The following is a 21,258-nucleotide window of genomic DNA, read 5'->3' on the forward strand; positions in this document are numbered from 1 at the left end:
TTACGGCATCCTCCGAAAGGCAGTTGGTGCCAGACATGCTCCAGAGGAGTGTGCAGAGCGGTTTGTCCGCTTGGTTTTGCTTTGATTTATGTGGTGGGCTGAGCTGCAGCAGTTGAGGAGGCTGATTTGGCTCTGGGGAAGGTTTGCACCAAACCCTGACCTGGGTGAACCTGGCAAGAAGCGAAAACACCTACTGTGGAACACGTGCCAGATCAGTAAACCTTTCTGTCTTCTCCTGTGGCAGAGACACTTCATGCAGCTCAAAATCTCCATCTACTTGGCCACGAATTCTTGCTGCAGAGGGAAAATAATTCCAGCACTCTGCATCCATCCTACTGCTCCACAGGTGCAGCAGTTTGTGTGGTGGCTGGAGAACAGCTGCTCCTTCTGCTTCTCTATTTCTTGCTCTGTTTCCTACCACTACCTTTTGCTGCCTGGTCTCAGGAAGAATGTAATCCTTGTGGGGTAATGCTTATACATAAGATGCTAAGAGTTGCTTGAATTTATTTTACTTTACTATAGTTCTTTCAAGGCTTCTAACTGTGAGTGAAGTACCTAAGGAAGTAGGACAATAGGCTCTACAAGAAGTATTTTGGAGATAAATAGTAGTACTAAAGGTCAGAATTATTTTGCTTCTCTTCCTTTTCCTCTCAGATGTAAGAAAATTTTCTGTTTTTTTAAAAGAGATTTTTAAAAGTATGTTTGCTTTTACCTCAGTTTAACAAATGAACGTCATTTCTTAAAAGTCTGCTAAGTGTGCTCCGCAGTAGAGGTGCAGGAGATGAACAAAACTTGTTTGTACTCGGCCCTTTTAGTGAAATTAGAAATATTCTAGATTTACATGAGCTCTTTGACAAGCATGCTTGTCAAAGGTGTGTATTTTTAATGGATCATTGCAAATCTGCTCTCAGAAAGTGTTGTGTTTCTTCTTCATCTGCATTCTTCAGTGCCCTTTTTTAGATAACCTAGCACTAAAGCAACATCTCTTAATTTGGTTTTATTATTGCATTCACCGCTTGTAAAACAGTCTTGCTGAATTAATTTTTGCCCTGATTATTACTAGGATCTGTAGGTGTTGCATATTCCCATAGCCATAAGATTGGAGCAACCAGAGGGACTAAACAGAACTGCTATGACAGGAAGAGGATCTTGAAACGTCTTCTTTGTGTGTGCTCATGGATGCAGTTTGTAGGGAATTACAAGGAAATGTAGTTATGCTCGGACCACGTCAGATTTTATTTAAACATTATAGATTTAAAATGTTTGCCTGTGTTACTGAATCTTTTTATGGATTTTTATTATTTAAGTGAAAACAAGTATTTTGTTTTCAATAAACAGATTTATAATTCTGTAAGTAATTATATTGCCACATGATCATCAGTAGAAGAAATGTGAAAAGTGTGACTCTACCACTTGTAAATGTAGAAATAATGGTTTGGAACTTTAAGCCAGCTTTTCTTCAAATGTATTTTCAATCATATTTTAAAAGGAAACTCTGCAGATGTCAGTCAGTATTCACATGCCTGTCTCAGACTACATTTCTATTTTATTAAGAGCTTAATATGGCTTCTCAGCGTTTCAAAGCTATAGACAACAATTTTAATTAAAAAATCTATTTCTGTGGTAAGTACATGATATTGTACACACACACACACAAAAACAGGTCTGGCTTTCAGAATCCAGATTTAGACTTGCTTTCTTCAAAGTTGATGATTTAACTCTCCTCTTCCTCGTTTTAGAGATGAGCTTAGAGTGTGAAATTCTGGCACAATTGGGTCTGAACTTGCAAAACTGTTTTCCCAAGCCGGAGTGTCTGGATTTATGTTCTGATGGATGTGTTTTGTAATGAATTACAAGGGAGGCTCCTGGCAAGCTATCTGACTTTTTCCATTGTATTGTTTCCCTTTGATGCTTTTTTGTCTCTGTTAAAAGTAATTTAAAAGACTGCCCAGCAGAGGAGTATCTAAAGAAAAGACACTCCTCTGCTCTCTTCTTTTGTCCTTAGAACTTCACTCTAGGTCAGTTTTCTTTTCCTTAGGCTTTCCCTTCCTTCCCACTTCCTCTGCTCAGGAAGAAAGGTGGCGTCTAGGACCATCAACGCAGTAAGGTAATCCCAGGATCATACCAAAACTGAGGGAAAAGAGCTGAGGGAATGAATAGGATTGGGTGCAGACAGTGTTGTAGAGGGGACGTTAAGAACAATTTCTTTTCCTCCTGTAATGTCTCTGGAACTCATACACACACTTACATGTTTGGGAATGGGGAGAAGGGCTAGATCAAGCTCATGAGCTTCCATCACCCACCTCAAAGTAGCACTTGGTCCTGTCAGCCCAGTCTTGCAGCAGGAGCCGTCTCACTAATTCCGAAACTCAGAAGTAAGAGTCTCCATATTCAGTAATTGAACCCTGAGGTCAAGGAGAAGATTGTTACAGGAGCTTTTCATGGACAAACCCAAACAAACCTGGAAAACTATATACAAAGAGCAATATTAAAAATAGACGTCAAAAATTCTAAGGCTTGAAAATGGAAACACCAAACTTATAAGCTCACATCCTTACGCAATTTTAACACTGTAATTAGGATAACTTATATCCTAATGTATATAAGCAATAAGATATGATTTTTATTTTTTTAACTTGCAAGCTGTGAAAATGAGCAACATGAAATGTCTAGCAGAGTGGGGAATTGCACATTTGCAGACAAGGATCTTTCCGATGTCTATAGGTTTGTTTTAACTCTTAAATTGAGATATTGTAGTTGAAGATATTTTGAATATATAACTTCTGGATGTGTAACTCAAATTTGAAGAGCAATTCCAAAGTTCCCAAAAGTCAAAATAAAAAGTTCCCCCCCCCCAAAAAAAAAGTTTAGCAATTGAGAACAAAATGTGAATTGCAATCCCAATAGGACCCAGTAATAATTGATTTTAAAACTTTTAGGGCTTTCCAAAATCTAAGAATAGTAGTTATTCCAGCCATTGGATTTCTGTAACGATTCCAGAATGCTAATTTTCTGAAATACAGCATAAATTATCACTGTACTTTTCAATTGTGCTGAAATAATAATTAAAAATAATTTATCTGCTGCATGTCATGTTAAATAATGATTATTAGGAAAAAGTGCAAAGATAAGTAAGAGAAATTATCTTGGCACAATGCTAAATCAGTTGTTCCCTATTAATCTCACAGAAAACTGGTCTGAAAACTTAGTTTTTAAGGACCAACAAGAAAGTTGTTTGCTTTCTTTTGATTCAGCACTTTCTTGGTTCAAATTGATAGCTATGGAAGAGCATCGTGTGGGCAGTATTAGTTTATTAGAGGGGTTTCTATTGCCACCTAGTGGCTCCCTCTCTTCCTGTGCATTAGTACCTGTTTTCAAAAGATTTTCCGTGGTGTCCAGAGCAGAGGAGTTTACAGGGAGGCGAGGGAGTGACGCAAACGATTAAATTCTTTAGATAACAAAAAAGGGTTCCTTATTGTAAGGATGCCTTATTATGAGGATTCTTTATTATAAGGATCCAGATGCACTACATCTCGTAAATTGACTCATACAATGAGTCTTGTCTGATCTTGTTTTGTTTAGTAATGAAAACTACTTAGAAAAGGAGTAATGCAAATCTGCATTTTCTTGCTCAGAACAGATATTATGGATATGACGTGACTCTGTCTCACTTGGACTTTAATCTTCTGTAGCTCTCCGATTTCAGGGAAATTGATCCCTTTTTACCCCTGCAACAAAATCTGCTTCTACTTTTATGAAAAGAACGAGAAGTTCATGTTGTACTTGACAAGCCACATCACTGAGATAAATCACACGAAATACAAAAGGTCTTCAGTTTTTATGAATCTTTCTTGATGATAAATATTAATTATTTCTGAGGTTTTGCACTTGTACACTCAGGTGTGAGTTAAAATAGAAATGAACACAGTCATTGCAAGTGGGAGCCTTAGTCACCTCTTAATTACCCTGATAAACAATTTGACAGCCCCTAGATGTCTGGGGAGGGATGAATGTCTGTGGATGCGAGACCGGTGTAAGTAAAATAAGAATCAAGCCCACGAACTTGAATAAAGCCCACTTTTTTTTCCCTTTGTACCTGCCCTTACATGAATTAAACAGCACTGTAATACGGATTATATTACATAACACCTGCCCTTAAGAACTCCTTGTATCAAAACCCTTATGGGGTTTTATTTGGCCACAAAAAGTTTTTCAAAATAGCCTTCCTTGTTTATTAAGAAGTTCCCTTTATGTAAATTTCTGTCATTTTTGGTTTCAGTGTAAGCCAAAAAAAAATCCAGATATTATTTCTTTAAAGTTTTGTTTTAATGACAAGTAAAAATTGTAGGCATTAATTTTGCCTCTGCTGGGTAAAAAGAAATGGTGCATTCTGAGTGATAACCACTCCTCCTTTTAAAATAAACCACACAGTTTTGTCTTGGCAGGCATTCAGAACTAGAAGACTTATCTGCTTGTAAAGTTTTCCTTCACATACATGGTCACTCAGTTTAAATACATTTTTAAAGTATGGAGCAAACTACAGAATGGAAAAAAGTGTGAAAGCCTTGATATATCTTTACTACGTGTGTATGGAGTTAACTCTCTCATTCCTGGTGAGTTTTTAGCAGCATAAAGACCGTCTCTCTGAAACCCAGACTTCCTGCAATGGGAGACTTTTCTGAATTTATTTAATAAGCAGATTCACTAGGAAGAGGAGAGTTTTGTGATTGGTGTGGGACTCGGAAATAGGCAATAATTTTCCCACTCTGTCCCAGCCTTCTGTATAACCTTAGTTCACTTAGGCCCAGATTTATTTACTTAGTAGGAGGTATTTAAATACTTCAAAAAACTACTTCAAAAAAAAAGTACTTTTCAACTTTCTCCCTATAAACTTTCTACCTATAAAATAATGCACTCCACAGTAGCACTTCTTTTCCCTGTCTTTCCTTTATTTATAGAGAGTCTTTAGGAAGAGCAAAGCACATACCTGGCTTTTGTCTCAGCAAATCCCTCCTAAAGACCGTGAGTTCTTGGAGATTCAGGCTGTCTTTTCACATGAGGATCTACAACAGTTGGGATGAGGAGGCCTCATACTGGGTTTAGACCTTGAGCCACTGCCACGTTTCAAGCAGTAAAATAAATCAGGAAACCCATGTGAGTGGCCATTCTTCAAACTGAGTATGGCTTATTCACACTGAAACTCCTAATTGCAAAATGAGCAATTCCGGTGATTGCACTTCTAGAAACGAAGAGTTGATGGAATAGACCGTACCCTATGGCAAGGGTATCAAGGGTGTCTATCAATCCTGCCTTAATGCTTGCTTGACAACTCCAGGACAGGAACTAGACTTATGTCCCTGAGACGAGTAACTGAAGCTAGAAACAGTTAGGAAGCAGTAAAGGGTTTGCAGTTCCACTTTTCTTATTTTAAATGCCATCTGTATGTTTACATGTGTACATCTGAACTGGGAAAAGGATGCCTGAATTTCCAATTAGATCATTTATTTCCTTTATTGTCTCTAGAGGCATTTTTCAAAATAACAGTCTTGGAGGCACACTGTGAAAATGGTTCACCTATAGCATATTCCAGATTGTTCATTTGTTCATTGTGTTTTTGGCTCTGGGAAATTAAACATTGCTTTTTGGTGTGTGCTTTTTGGTGTGTGTGTATGCAGGGAGTTGGGGGAGTTAAAGCACAAGCTTCCCAAACACACATCATTTTCTCAAATAGCACAAGAAAAGAACTAAGGGTATGTGTTTAAAGTTGTATTCCAATACAATGACAGGTACAAACACCTGAATTTTAGGAGTAGTAGCCAGCTGGATAATTTGCCTGGTTAAGAAAAAGAGCTAATGGAAATTTGAAAGTTATCTTTACAGCTCAATATTGCCGTAAATTTCCTGAGTGCTGTGTCCCACAGGGTTAAGATGTTGTTTATAGGATAAGGCATTTGTGCCAGGTAGCCAGGATGCTGCTCTCACAGCATGGCCGCAGTCCAGCCAAATGTAAATTTTCCCAGTGCAAGCATCAGATTGGCCATATTTAAAGTAAAGAAGCCGAAGTGAAAAAAAAAATCTGGAAGAACATAGCACAGGGAAAACTCTACAGCTAATTGATAGGGTGAGATGGTTGCAGGGAAATACTGGTCGCTTGGGTTCCTGAGATTGTAAATATCTTTCTGAAATGTTATGGTGTTTGTACGGCTGCAGTTAGGGAAAGAAAAGAGAATGAGGCATATGGGAAAAGAGAGAAATGGTTCAGGTACAGGAAAGTGCTTCAAGTTGCTCTCTAATGCACTTGGTGATTAATGATGGGCTTTTCTGAACCTCCAAGTTGCCAGGGATAGCGGTTCACCCAGTGCTGTCTGAGCTGAAGAGCACTCAGGACATCCAACCTCTCCCTGTGGCAAGACACCTTGGTTCTTCTCAGGTCCTCTTCAGAAACTGTCTCATACCATAGCAATTACCATCAAGTACCTGAGGGGAGAATGTAGGGAGGATGGGGCCAAACTCTTCTCGGTGGTGGCCAGGGACAGCACAAGGGGTAATGGGTACAAGTTGAAACGCAGGAAGTTCCATCTCCATGTGAGGAAGAACTTTCCTGTGAGGGTGACAGAGCCCTGGAACAGGCTGCCCAGAGAGGTTGTGGAGTCTCCTTCTCTGGAGATCTTCAAACCCGCCTGGATGCCACCCTGTGCCACGTGCTCTAGGTGTCCCTGCTGGAGCAGGGGGTTGGACTAGATGATCTCTAGAGGTCCCTTCCAAACTCAACCATTCTGGGATTCTGGGATTCTTGTCATCTTTGCCATGATCTGAAGTCAGGGCAAAAATGGCTTTGGGCTTCAAGTTCCTACCTTCGTATGTTCTCTCAGTGCTAATGTAGTAGCACATAAATTCTCTGATTCAGTAAAGCACATAATTTAAGTGAGTAGGCATGTGAGTAATCCCTTTCCTCTTCAGTGAAGCACAGCATGTGCTTAAATCCTATTAAAGCCAGTTGGACTTAAACACATACTTAAAGTTTGGTGGAGTTGAAAGGCAGACATGGAAAATGAAACTGAAGAAGCACAAGTCTGTCTGCTAGCTTACAACGGACCAACTGCAGATTTTGCATGTGTGTGAATTACAGCTACATTTTACTCATCTTCCTGTTTATAATGGGACATTTTGGTAAATTCTCTTATGGAGAATTGCTATGTTTTGCAAGTAGATTATGACTTGGGGAAAAGCCTAATTGTCATCCTTCCCCAGAAAACTTTCCATAGTTAGATACCTGGAATAAGCACGTCATCTTCCTCCTACTAATTTGGGCCTAGAAAAAGTATTAGACAGCAAGAGCGAGAAATTTCTGTTTATTCTGAAAATAGTCTGAATGTTACCTGGATGTTCTCTGGAAACCTGTTCTCGAGGTAAGTTCACTTTCCTACACAAGCTATGAAGCACTGAGCGCAAGAATGAAGGTGCAGTACGATCCCAGGCTCGAGGAAAAAAATTTTTTTGGTTAATTGCTTTTTTTTTTTTTGGAGTAGGAGGTTGTTTATCACTAGTAACCGATTCTAAAGCTCCGCACCAACTCATGCTGCTGAGTTGAGGGGGAAAAAAATGCAACAGCGCTATCAAGCTCCTTGTGCGTTGTGCAGATCTGCGCTCGGATGGTGCACAGTTCATTTCCTGACCTCGGGAGAGATGGTGAGGGGAGAAAAGGAAGGAAAACAATTCTTAATGCTGAGAAATGAATATGAAGTTCAGCTTGAAATATAGGAATGACAGACTTTCAAAAGTTGTAGCTGTATTTAGCATCAGGGTTCATGAGATCCACATGTCTCATCTTCTTTCTCTGCAATTCCCAGAGGGGGAAAAAACATTTATTATGATAGCCTGGAAGGAAAAAAAATGTCTGTTCATCAATTTCCCCTCTTTTTAAGAGATAACCACTGACTCTACCCGTATGTTATCTTTATCCTGAGGCAGCAAATTTATCATAATTTATTCTAGTATATTCTAAATTTACCATGTTGATTACCGCTGTATAAACAACGTCTGGCATTTAACTCAGCCAAAGAATTGAGCCTGGCGCTGATTTGGAGTAGAGATCTGTGGAAGAGCTTCAATTTACTGAAGTGGCTGTAATATCAATACAAACACCAGAGATAGATAGCAAAGGATATAGCGGTTTTAAGAGGAAAAAATAAGGATTTTTCCCCTATGTAATGCTAATGAGCCACTTACTGAAATATATCTGTTTGGAGAGAGAAGCCCAAGTGACACAAGGTTAAAGAACATTAGAAAGTGGTCTGCAAGTAGAGCAGGCTGGACTCTCTCATGGAAAAGCTGCTCTTAAGGCTTCTTAGGGATCAGTGGGTAAGGGTTAAGAAAATCTTTTAGTAATTACTGTGCGCACATATAAGGAACATGAAAGCATTCTCATAAGGTTGGACTAAAACCAGTTCTAGTCTTGGGGTCTGAAAAGGGTTTAAAAGAGGGGGTGTGAGGAGGGAGTACGTGCAGGGAAGCGAATTGAGGATGTCGAGAAAAGCCTAATTTGAGACAGATTTATAGTTAAAGGTTAAAAATAAATAAATAAATAAATAATCATTTGATGAACTGGCCAATCTACATATTTACTGAAATATATCTGAAAGAAAACATAAACAGGTAGATGAAGCAAATTCCTCATACAGTCTGTGCCCTCTAAACACTCCATGCAGTCCTCTGTACAGTCTCAGAGTGACCTTTCTTCACAACTCTTCAATAGTAATTCCAAACAACATGACAAACTCTGAAATTAAAGTATGAAGTTATGAACAAAACCTATAAGGAATATGATAAATTGCTTTATAAAATAATAATATTCAGGATCTCCGTTTTTGTCTTTTTTTTTTAGCTCGATATTATATTTCTCTGTTTTCTTATTTATCCTAGAGTGCTTCTTCCTTTGTGCTGAGACTATGGGTGACTTGCCACTGACTTTAATGATGCTTGTAAAGCCTAATCGACTTCTCTCTGATCTTTTTCCCTCTATGTGCCATAACCAGGTATGGAACAGTGCATTCAAATTTAGCTTATTGACACAAGAAATTAAAAAGACATAAACACAATGCTTAAAAGTTTATGGTATGCTCTTCTTTCTCACTGTTTATTTATTTTTTTTTTTTAAAAAGACACCACTGTACTAATTTTGGGGCTTTAGATCTTGTATAGTAGCTGATTAAAATGAAAAAATGGCTTCTGTTATGTGCAGAGTACACTCTGCCATGATTTGTGCCAATACGAGAGCTTTTGGGTAAAAAGTGTGTACAAGCGTAGTGCGTGCGTCTTTGGAAGCGCCTTCGAAAGTCTGTCTCTAATTTTCTGTGGTTTTGATTGGAATTTTTTATCTTTGTTTAATAGTGTTAAGGAAATCCAGACATGAGCGATGTTTCTGATTTTCTGAGTTAAGCTAGAAAGATAATTTCAAGTAGTTTTCCTCCAGCTTGGCACTTTCTGTTGATTCCACTGTCTTCTATTCTGCTTCCTATACTGAGATTACTTCAATTTAGATCAAAATATGATACTTTGTTAAACAACACTTATCCAGGAAATGGACAAGGATATTTTACAGTGACATTAATCAAGGTACTTTCATCAGCTTTCGAAGTCACAGTAGATCAGAAGGAAAAACAAAACAGGATGTTAAAAATAACTGCTACACAAGAGTAAAAATCCTGGAAAATTTTGAGTATTTTCCTTAGCTCTAAAGCTCATGCCTTTCAATCACTTGATTTGTAAGAGTGGCTTCTCAAATACATGACTTGAATTGATGCATGGGATCAAACGGGATGGAACAAAATATTGCAGAACTGAGTATTAGAATGTATCTTCCAGGTATCGGTGCTCAGTTTCATCACTTCCACCTCCTTTCAGCATTTTCTGATGAATACTGTGATACAACTAAGCAGCACTGTAAATCTTCCAGATAAGACCAAGACGTGCAGGGATCTTTGGGAAAAGTTTCAGCAGAATTCCAGGATGTATCTTGTGGTAATATCATATTGAAGGTGATGCCACATGAGTAGCAAACTCAAAGCTTATCAATTCAGCCTTGACCCAGATGGAGCATAAGCCAATTTTTGAGCATGCCACCTCACCTGTAATGTTATTATGCTTTAAGTTAAGCACATTGGTTCAATGCTTTGCTGGCTTGTCATGTATGGAAGTATGGTGACTTTTCTCTTAAATCCAAATCAATTTGTTGATTTTGGTGTTTGTGCTTTTCAGGGTACTATATCAATCTAGAGAGGTTTGTAAGAAACCACAGTAGTATGAAACGCGATTTAGTAGTATGAAACCTGCCTTTTTTTCCCTCCGAGTTCTTGTCAACCAGGAAATGAGATATTATGAGAAGAGCTGAATGTGTGTAATTTTCTGACTTTGAAATATTTGCTGGTGTGCTGAAAGGGAGCTATAAAACCCCATAATTACAAGCCAAACCCACCCATGCATGTGTGAGGTAGGAAAGAAAGCAGGAATGTCAGGAGCCTGCACCAGCAGAAGGTGACTCCTGGGCCTGCTGTGGCACGGATTCAAGCGTGTCGGCGTTCAGAGCTGTAGGAGGCATTGGAGGTGATCCTGCAAGGTGTTCATTAATCAGTCCATGCAGCCTCTGTGACAGCTTTACCAAAGGCCACGCAGGAATGGCACCGGTTCTGCTTCAGGTTCTCACCGCTGCCTTCTTTTTCCTGGAGGTTTACACAGCTTTCTTTGGCACGCACTCTTTTCCTGTGTTTTTCTAAAACAAATATATAGTCTCAGTGTTGCTTCTGCTATGTATGTGTACAACTCTACAGTAGGCAACAGATGTGTCTGTTTATATCACCAACCAATTTTAAGCCTGGGGCACATTTCTACAAGGTGGTCTTCTCTGCTAAGCAAAAAAAACTTTAAGGATTTCCTTTTGAAGAGACAGTATTCAGTGATATGATGTGATATTATATATATATATATATATATATATGTATTCAGTGATATTATTCAGTGATATATGAAGAAGATATTGCAGTAGCGTGTGTGATAAGTCATATACTGTGATTCTTTTCTAATCCATTCCCAAATATTAAACTAGTGTTTCTATCAATCCAACAATTTCTAGGAAGGATCTGAAAACTTCCCTTGTAACTGGTTGCTTTATATAGTCTCAAATATCAACTTCTTACAGTTCCTAGTACGTGTTTATAAGAATTGATTTTGACTAAGCAATTTGACTGAGCGAAATGTTATATTTTTCTTAATACCATAACAATCTTCTGGTACTTGGAATACAATCTTCTGGGACCTGTTCCTGTTTGATAACTTCTGAATAATCTTCCCTTTGCAGCTGTATTTGGGATAACCAAGCTAAAATACAATACTCCACTCTAAATGTTTTCTTGGCTGGAAGGCAGGGACTGAGTCTTTGCTAATATGTTCTTTAAAGCCCAGTTCTGTGAAACACAATATTTGGTTGGAGAGTTCATAACAAATGCACCGTGCCAGGAAAAAAAGCTATTCTAATCTGTTTTGTATAGCAGTTTTTTTGTGTGGCTTTAGCAGCTAAGCCATGTTATTTGTGCAGCAATTGGGAAAGCAGTTTGAGATCAGACAGATTAAGCATTACTGTGGCTAAGAAATAAAATATCAGATGCTTATGTTGTAGATTGAACATTATTGCGGCTAAGAGAGAAAATATCAGGTACTTAGCTTGTATTTCATGTGTTATCATATTTCTAGCAATGCTATGAGGAACAGATTTTAGATTTTTCAATCAAATGTAATCCAGTCTAATGTTATATGTGTCATATTCACTTGTAAGCGTAATTTGATAATCATCAATTTTTATCAAAATGCACTTATCTAAATTAAGATTCTGCCTATCTGCCCGGGAGAGAAGCTAACAAGCTAGAGAAAAATGGTATGCTAGCCAGCAAATCTAAGAAGCTAAAGAGCAATAGGCACCTCCTATTCTGTGCTGACTTTGTGCCTGTGACCACCCTCAGGGGGTGACACTGGGACTTCTAGTACCTGCAAGGGGGAAGGAGGAGACTAGAGATGCCTTAAATAGAGGTGGCAGTCCAACAACATGTATTTCTTTTAAAAACCCTTATTTAGGTGAAAGCTGAAGTTTCCTCACACCTGCTTTGCAATGTAGACTTATTTTATTGGTCTTTTTTTTTTTTAATGTGGTCACTGAAGTTTAAGCAGCTGAACTTCTCAACTGACTTTCCAGGGCTGACACAACCTCTTGAAGGTAAGAATTAGATTTCCCAGAATCAGATCCCTGTATCTGTTTAGTTTTATTCCTATATTGCAAGTTGTTTCCACTATGATGAGTCTAAACATAAAAAAAAAATTATCTCCGTCTGTTTACATTTTCGTCATTTAATTTAAACACGATATTACAATGTCTTTGTATCTAAAGTAAACGCTGCTTTGACACTGCAAAATGTGATGCTGTAAACTAACTGGATCCTTTCCAGCTCTACCTTGTGTGCCTTGGTTGGCCTAGAACCAGATTTTAATATTACTATTGGGACTCCATTTTCAAAGTAATAAACAATTAAACGGTAGCAATGTGGTGGTGAGGAAATCTTTTTACTGTAAGACTTCAGCTGGCTTAGGTTTCTGTTTCCAGTGATTTTACAAGCAAACATTAAATTCCTTTTTTTATTCTTTCTTTGGACTTTTCAGAATCAAAATGGGGCAGGAAAAGTTCAATGCCATAACCTTATGTAAGAAATTCAGTTGTTTTAATGAATTAATTCTGCAAAGTCTATGTTAAACACTCAGATCCAGACTTCGTTAACTGATGATCTTCACTGCTATTTTACTATACTTCCTATTAATTAAAATATAGTGCTGATACTGTATACTACACAACCTCCCCAAACTGTAAGTTATTTTAACTAGTTGGAAGGCAGCATAATTATGCCATTTAACTTGGATAAAGATGACCTTGATTAATGATTATGGTTTGTGACATGATTTTTCTCCCTTTTTTTTGTTTAATGTCAAAATGTTTACAGAAAAATATGATTAAGAAGACAATAATCAAAACAAACTCACTTGTCTTTTTACTAGAAATTATCCTAAGTTATTTTGAAAGCTCTGTTTTCCTCTTGTTTCCTCTTTCCTCATGCAACCCGTTGTGTTCAATAGGGTTACATAAGTTAAAAGCATAAGAAAATGAATTTCACTGAAGTTTGAAAGGCACATTGTCATTTGTTCAATGAGCATTCATACTAAAATGCTCTTTAAAAATTACAGAATTACATCATCTGACCTTGGTTCCCCATTAAGAAGACAACAGCCACAGACTATGAGGATTCCAGACATGGAATCCTCCAAATAATATCCTCCAGAATATTCCAGATAATATAATAATAAAGGAGAAGAAAGCTCTGGGGCAAACATAAGACCAAAAAGACAGAAAAAAAATAATTGAACCACAAGGAAAAAAAAATGCCTTAAAGACCCCACTCCGTGCAGGAATGCGCTGCTTAATTTTACTGAAAATACTAGATAATGCTGGAAAGAACAGTGAAAATACTGAAAATAGATGGCTTTGTTTGGATCGTTATCTTTTGTTCTCCACAGATTTCACCAGCTTGGCCTTAGAGAAGCATATGTTGTATTCAGAGGTGATCCCAAAATGAGCGGACTGGCAGAATCATCTTCTTCAATCATGTTTTTCAGTATCAGCTGTGAATAAAGTGCATTACAGCCAGCAAGGGATTGAGGATTTGTTCAGAATGTTTGAGTCATATTAAGGCTTGGAGAATCAACACTTAACTCTATCCCCACTAAAAGTACCTGTTTTCCTTTAGACCACATAATCTCCTCCAGATCTCTCCAGGGAGCATCTCAACTAGCACTGCGGGAACCCCGGTTGGAGGTGGTTGTCTCAAGCAGAGGTCACAGATGTGGCTGCTTTCAGGTGTCCTTGCCTAGTCACAGTGTTTATGTAAAAAATTCTCAAATAAATGTTATTTCCTGCTCTACTTCCTTCTTCTATTTCATCCAATGACACAAAATTTTAGCTAACTTCATTCTTGCATAACTGGGATAATGCAGTTCGTGTCCTTGTTCACTGAGATCAAGACTGCCCATATACAAAAAATGTAAGATCATCCAGGAATCCCTTTCCTTCTCCACTTCTGTACAGACTTTCTTTTATGCTGCTTTCCCAAGCAATTTGCTAAAGTATCTAATTGTAATGTCACTGTTTAAATCCTAGTGAGGTCGATGTCTTTTCCACTGACTTTAAAGAGTTTTGGATCAGACCCTAAGTAAATAATGAGAATTTCTTCCACCTCAATTTATGTTTAATTTCCAAACTAAGCAGTTACGTCTTTCATCTTTATTCTTTTTATTTTTTCATGACTCTGCTTGTTATTTTAAGGAAGCAGTAATATATACAGCATCTATATACACAGAGTGCAATATATACTCCCTGAAGTCTAGTGGATTGTCTTTGTCGAGCAATGAATATATGACTGTAAGGAACGCTTCAGAGTTCATCCAGAATACGTAGTTGCTCATTACCTTCTAGCCTGGATTCAGTCAAGGTATATTTAACAGCAATTTAAGATTTTCTTTTTTATATTGGTAGAAATCATGATAAATCATTCAGAAAAGAGATGCACATGCTAAGGGAGAAAAAAGCCCTCTGCTAATATTCAGCCTGCTGTTCAAGTCTGAAAAACAGAGGAAATGTTAATACATGTTCAATAACAATTTAAAGAATAAAGCAAATTATCTCGTCTACAGACCAAGGTGAAGTTGCTCCCAATTGCGCATTTTCTGGTGCCTAGTCCCAAAACTAGGCACTTTCAATTCCAACCTCTTGCATGTGTGCGTTATGCTAAGGCCTTTCAGTATAAAATCACCTAACACTAGAGATATTAACTTCTCCCTTCCAGTTTTCAAATTAACTGTTGTCTATGAATGATATCATCATTGGCATGCTGTCTGTAAGCTGTTTTTGCTATGACTTCGAAGTACTTTGTATCATACCTTGCATTCTGTCACGCACTAGCTTTCATTTTCATTTCTGAGTGGAAGGATAAATATTGCCTTTGGAAAGAATGGCAATGGAGAAAGGAGGGAACGGTGTGATAGTAATTGCTGTGATGGGTTTGTCGTAATAGAAGACACCGCTCCATGTTGGCCAGAATATATCCAGCCTCCCCATGTACATGGAACTGAGGGGACTAGGTTAAGGTAACCTTAAGGAACGTCAAGTTAATAAAGTTAAGGCTAAGTTAAGGTATCGTTGAGCCTCATGACGATGGAAGGTACGTCCAGGAGGCAACTCAGATTTTTGGTCTCTCTCTCCACTGACAGTAGAGATGCCCCGTGTTCTTAATATTGAGACTTCAGTGCCTATGTTAGGTGGGGTTTTGGGCAAGGTGGGCTTCCCATTTTATTAGGATATTCTGTATGGAGAGAAGAATAATATGGATCTGGGGAAAAACTGAATGAGCCATCATCTATGTAAGTTAAAGAGGCCAAGGTATATTCAAGGCTCAAAGATGAGAATTAGAAGGGGGAAATTCAGGATGGCGCATAAAATCTTACGTATTATAGACTAGCTGTAATTAAATATTTTCTAATTATCATTTCTGTATTAACCTTAATTTTGAAATAAATTAGGACAACCCCTTGCTAGGCTTTCCCCTTTTTAAATGACATACTAAAGTGATATCTATGATGGTCCTTTTCATAATGTTTTCTTCATTTCATATATATGTTTTAAAAAATATTTTATTGAGAAATGCTAAGTACATGTTTTCCTCATCCTAATAAATTAAAGAAGAACTGGAAAAGCTGTGGGCCAAAGGACATGTGCAGAAATGGTAGCAAGAATATGCCCTTTGGACTTGGAATATAGGTCTTGGGGAGAGGAAGAGCATGAAAGAGGAGATTACTGGAAAGGATGAGGCTCCCTAGAAAGCAGGAAAAACCAGAACTAAAGAATACGTGATGTCAAGCTTCCTGCAGATGTAAATGGAGGGAAGGAGGGTGGAAGGAAGTGGTCTTTCTTTTTACATTAGTTTTTACCATGAGCGCTGTAAAGTAGTAGGTTGATATAATATTCTGTTCGTATGGATCCTGAGAATTCAATTTGAGTTCATTGTATTTAAAGAGGGATGTATGTAAAGAGCATGGAACTCCCAAATTGTAAGTGCTTAATTATCAATGGAATCTAGCACATGATTCAAAAAAAAATGACTGAAACACCTATTTTTTCTGAACCAAATGTACGCAGCCACCTCACAGACTTGTCCCTTCCTGGAACAAGCCTGGCAACTTGTTTCTGGATAATAGTCTTTGGTCAGCTCCTCTCTCCTGTTTGTTTTCAAAATTAAACCAAATTAATGGACAATTCTGCTCAAGTGCCCAACTTGATTTAAACGTTTTTCATCAGATGTCACTGTCCCCCAGTTATGCATGAGCTTCACAGCTATAATGTACACTTGAAGATGGAAATTAGTTGGTATCTTCAGACTATGCAACGATTGTCTGGAAAATGCTGATGTTGTGCATATAGCAGCTACTTATGGTCTCATTTATCTATAGTTCTTTCTAAAGAACAGAATTGTGCCATTGAAATAGTTTTTGCTCTGTGGGTCAAATGAATTACAATATTTGCTCTGCTGCTGACAGCACTTCACCCAACTATCTGATATAATCTTTAGTGAGCATGTATTGTACTTAATGCTAAAGTTCCTGACTAGGTTTAGCCAAATAAACAAAAACACTTTACAGAAACAAAGTAATTGGAAATGAATAGTGATTTTTCTTAGTGAGAAAATATAAGGTCACATTTGAACAACAATAGAATTTTTAATTGATCTTTTTCAATATATGAGTACTTATTGACCTCCTCTTGCTTTTGTTATGAACTCAGGAGCTCGTATTCAGATTCCATACATACAGGTATGTTGCTAACTAGCTAGTGAGAATAACTGCCAACACTGCAGATAGAGATATCACAAGTGAAATAATCTGTCTGAACTCAAGATCTAGAACCTGCTTTTGTCATCAACAGAAAGAACGGGAGCTTGGAGTCATGCACAACCAGATGCATTTCTCTCATTCAGTTCTCTAGGTAGAAGGTATCCTGAATAACAGTCTTGCCTGTGGATGTAAATGTAAATATATAGCAAGTATTTAGAGCAGATGATTCACCTCTTTGTAAGAATTGTCATGAATACAATATACTTGTATTCATATATATATATATATGTATATATACATATATACTTATACAATATGTATATTGTATTCATATACAAATGTATATTGTATTCAATATACAAATACATACAACATGTTGTTGTAACAAGGAGGATGAATAGGGATTCTGTTTTAAAAACTGAAGAGCCACAGACACTTTGAGGCAATGAGCTCCATTTAGAAAGTACCCTAAGTGTGGATGACGCCCCACATCTACTTCTAAGATGTGAGCAAAAGCTTTTTTTTTTTTTTTTTTGAAAAGTAACATGAGCATTTATATGTAGTCTTGCAAAATGAATTTGGCTGATGGGCATGGCCACTGCTTAAATCTTCGAAATATTGCTAAGGCCATAGGTAATTCAGGTAGGAGTCTGTAAACAAGACTTGACGATTACTTTTGCCTTCGTCTTTCATAAAAATTAATTTGTTCAAAATAACGTCTGAGAACGTATGAGCAAAGTTGAGCTGCCAGAGAGAACACAGTGGCAGTACTAAAACCACTGGCGCTTATGTACAGCAGAGCTATATCTACAGCTATATATATAGAAACTTTGTGCTCACGATAAAACTGTGTGTGACTATACCCCTGTGAGGCACAAACTTCAAAACTAAAACCTCAGCCGTGAGAATATCTTGGCAGAAACTTGTAGATGTTTCCAAATAAGAAACCTGATGTTCATGTGCCTTTGACCTAAAGTTAAGCATGTAGGATCCCACAAATTAATCACAGTATCCTCAGAGCTTCTTTGACCAAATCCAGAGTTTGAACCCTCGGCTTTGTTTCTCTAAAGATAAAATATATCTTTTTGTTTTCTATTTTTCTTTTTCTTTTTTTCTTTTTTTTTTAAGGAGCAGGGAATGGAGAGGATGTGCTTCTTCCCCTTTTCTTTCTAGGCACTCTGAAAGCAAAGCAAAAGGGAGAGCAATGAGGATTGGAGCCAGAAAGCTGGTTCTGTGTTATATGGCCATGCTATGCTGTGGCCCGTCTCCAGGAGGAATAAGGCTTTTGTAGCTAAGGTGACTATTGTTAGTAGGAATTTTGCTTTATTTATCATAGATCCTGGAAAGAGATGAAACAACAGGAAAATAGGAAAAAAAAAAAAAAAAAAGGCTGATAGTGAATGTTACCTAGAGATTGGTTTCTATTTCCTTTAGGGGAAGGAGTCCTCCTGTGGCCAAGGGGCAAAGTCATTTCCACAAATGATAGTTCTCTCATCTGGGTATTTGCTTTGTGTTTGTAAAATGTTGTGCAACTAATCTGAAGCACCTGTGGCCAGCTTTTTCAGGGATACGACCGCTGAAGTAGTTTGGAGTTGCTCTTTAGAATATATATATATGGGATGCCCAGTTTTTCCCCAGTACTATGTTAAGCTGACTTTACAAATTTGTGACAGTTCTTGAATATTTATCTGAATTTTCTATTTCTAGAGAGGCTAAAAATGCCAATAATCTCTTGCCTATCAATAGTAATAAGCTGTGAAAATAAATTTGCAAATAGCTCCCCTAAACTGTATGAGAGGGAGAAAGGTAGAAGTTGCATAAAGTTCATAGCTTTGTATTCAGAGCAGGGCTTGGATCATGTGCTTCTTTGCAATACATCGAAGGCATAAAATGAATTCAGAAAACATTTTAAAAAAGGCAATATTATGATCTTAGCGAATAAAATAGGCATCCTGTTGAAAATCTAATGGAGGATCATAGAATTAGAGCTGAATAAATCTGTATTTACATAAAGAGGCAGCCTATATGGGCCTGTCGCGTGGATATAGGTAATATTCTTCTGACATTTCTCAAGTGTGCTGATCTACTGGCCTGAGTAAAGTATTCTCATGGTGGATAGTCTTATCACACAGCATTTTCGCATTTTGGTCAGTGTTGTGAAGGTTACCTCTGTTTGTGAGCATGCTGACCTGAATGCCTAGATTCAGGAAACTAAGGGTGCTTTTGAAGGTGGTGTGCATGATAAGCACATAATTTCTCAACATTTGTTGTGAGTATAGTGAACAGGCCTACAGTTTTGCCACAAATTCTCTAACACCTAAGTGTCTGGAGCAGAAAATCTTGTTTGTGTTGAAATATATGAAACTGTTCTGAACACTTTTAGAACAAATGTTTGAAAAGACATTTTTCTAACATTATATTGTAGTAAGACAGCAACTCAGCATACGCTGTCTGGATTTTATACACCTTAAGTTACACTTCTGCAGGAAGTTGATGCTGAATTTGAGAGATTTGATGCCAAAAAGGAATAAACACTGATGGCCAAATTGGAGGAGTTTCTGAAGGAAGCTTCTCTGGAAGGACACTCCAGCCTCATCAAAACTCCATGTGAAAAAGGATCCTCCCGATTCCTTCTTCTGTATCCCTTTTCATGGAGACAGAAACTATATGTAGGGTCCAGTTGAAGCTACATCACGTCCTTCCAGGCTTTTGCCTGGAGTGAACCGAGACCTGGAGCGTCCACTCCTGGGGTGAGTTTAGGCACAGCCCGACCTTCTACAGCTGTTGTGGCTCTTGTGGGAAAAGAAAAATACAGACATTGTTTGTTTCCTTTTTTTCCCCATGAGGAGCCATGAATATTCAGTGTGGATGAGGGAGGTGCATTATTTTTTATTTGTATTCCTGTAGTGCCCTTAAATCCTAATTATGGGCCATGACCTAGAGGTGTTTGCTGCTCTGCAGGCACTGGGATAAAGGAAGCTCTGCAACATTAGCACTTGAGCAGTGAATGTGCTCTGCACTTAAAAATGATGTGGGTGCTTTGAGGTTGGAAGTTTGAGACGTTCTTCACTGCTGAAATTTTGGCAATTTCTTCTGTCATTTTAGAAGTACCATGTGCTATAAAGAAAGGATTGAAGTATTCTGAAATGCAGAAGGAGCATTTTCCTGGCTGTGGTTTTGGCATATGACATGGGAAGTAAGTATAATGATACAGTTTTCTTGATTTTGTGTCCTAGTGAGGTATAGTGAGTATAAAGCTTTTGACTCCAGTGCTACCAGATCTGAATCAGAGTTTTCAAAATACAGAAAATTGAACGTATACACTCCTGAGTAAAGCTGAGAGAACTGTGGATATGGGTCTCTGTGTAAATAGAGATGGTTAGTGTGTTTCCCTTTCCATGCACACAGTTTACATAGCATATTCCTTGATAGCTGCACGTATTAGTGGTCTTTGAAATTTGCTAATATAATCTCACTCTCATAAATATGAGTCTCCTGGTGAAAACAATTAATAAAACTGAAATTACATTTCAACATCTTAACTGGTGAGGAGATAACAAGAAAGCTGCAAGATAGATATGTTAACATAATTCCCAAACCAGAATGAAAATCTCAGCAATGTCAACAAAAACATGTTTCTTCTCAGATTTAATTTCCATGAGAAACTATGTTAAATTAAAACCTTCCAGTGCAATGTCCTTCCATTTTTTGCATTTTTACTACCTAGAGATCAAACAGTTTGACACAGCAAAAATTCTAGTGAGTTAGGAAGAAATGCTGATTGGTTTGTTGGCTGGTGGCCGGGGGAATGTTATGACCAAGTAATTATGTGTTCTGGACAGATGTATTAACCAGGCTTCGAGCTGGAGCCACTGGATATTATTTTAGTCATAAGACTAGGGGAACTGAATCATTTTCAAAGCGCTGGCTGGCTGACACTGCTTTAGTGATGCCTGTTCCAATGATTCTTTGGCAACAACTTCCAACGCTGCACTTATGACACAGTAAACAAAAACTACATTAAAGGTTTGTTTTTTATTCATAAAGAAGTTGAACATTTCCACTGCGCTTTTTTGCTATTTATCAAGAAGCACTGAAGGCTATTGTAAGCTTCCATCTGTGTTTCTCTTACCAAAGAACTGGAGCTGTTTAGTAAAACTGTTTTAGATTTGGTGATAATAAGAATATTTCAGAATTCAAGGTTTTTATTAATTCATTGGCTTCTTATCACTAAACCTGCTGTGTAATATTTATTTATTCACCCACTCTGTGGAGTAAGACTGG

General features: G+C 37.7%; 1 long non-coding RNA gene across 1 annotated transcript; it reads left to right on the forward strand.

Annotated features, from left to right (window-relative positions):
* The first annotated feature begins 14,383 nt into the window (after window positions 1–14,383).
* Window positions 14,384–20,976, forward strand: LOC148594689 (uncharacterized). Its single transcript, XR_015913372.1, has 3 exons — window positions 14,384–14,579; window positions 20,080–20,170; window positions 20,817–20,976. It is a non-coding gene; the product is annotated as an uncharacterized LOC148594689 (long non-coding RNA).
* The last annotated feature ends 282 nt before the right edge of the window (window positions 20,977–21,258 follow it).

Source organism: Tinamus guttatus, unplaced genomic scaffold, assembly GCF_059628265.1.
Source record: "Tinamus guttatus ecotype Peru unplaced genomic scaffold, ASM5962826v1 Tinamus_guttatus_pri_ptg000213l, whole genome shotgun sequence".
NCBI lineage: Eukaryota > Metazoa > Chordata > Aves > Tinamiformes > Tinamidae > Tinamus > Tinamus guttatus.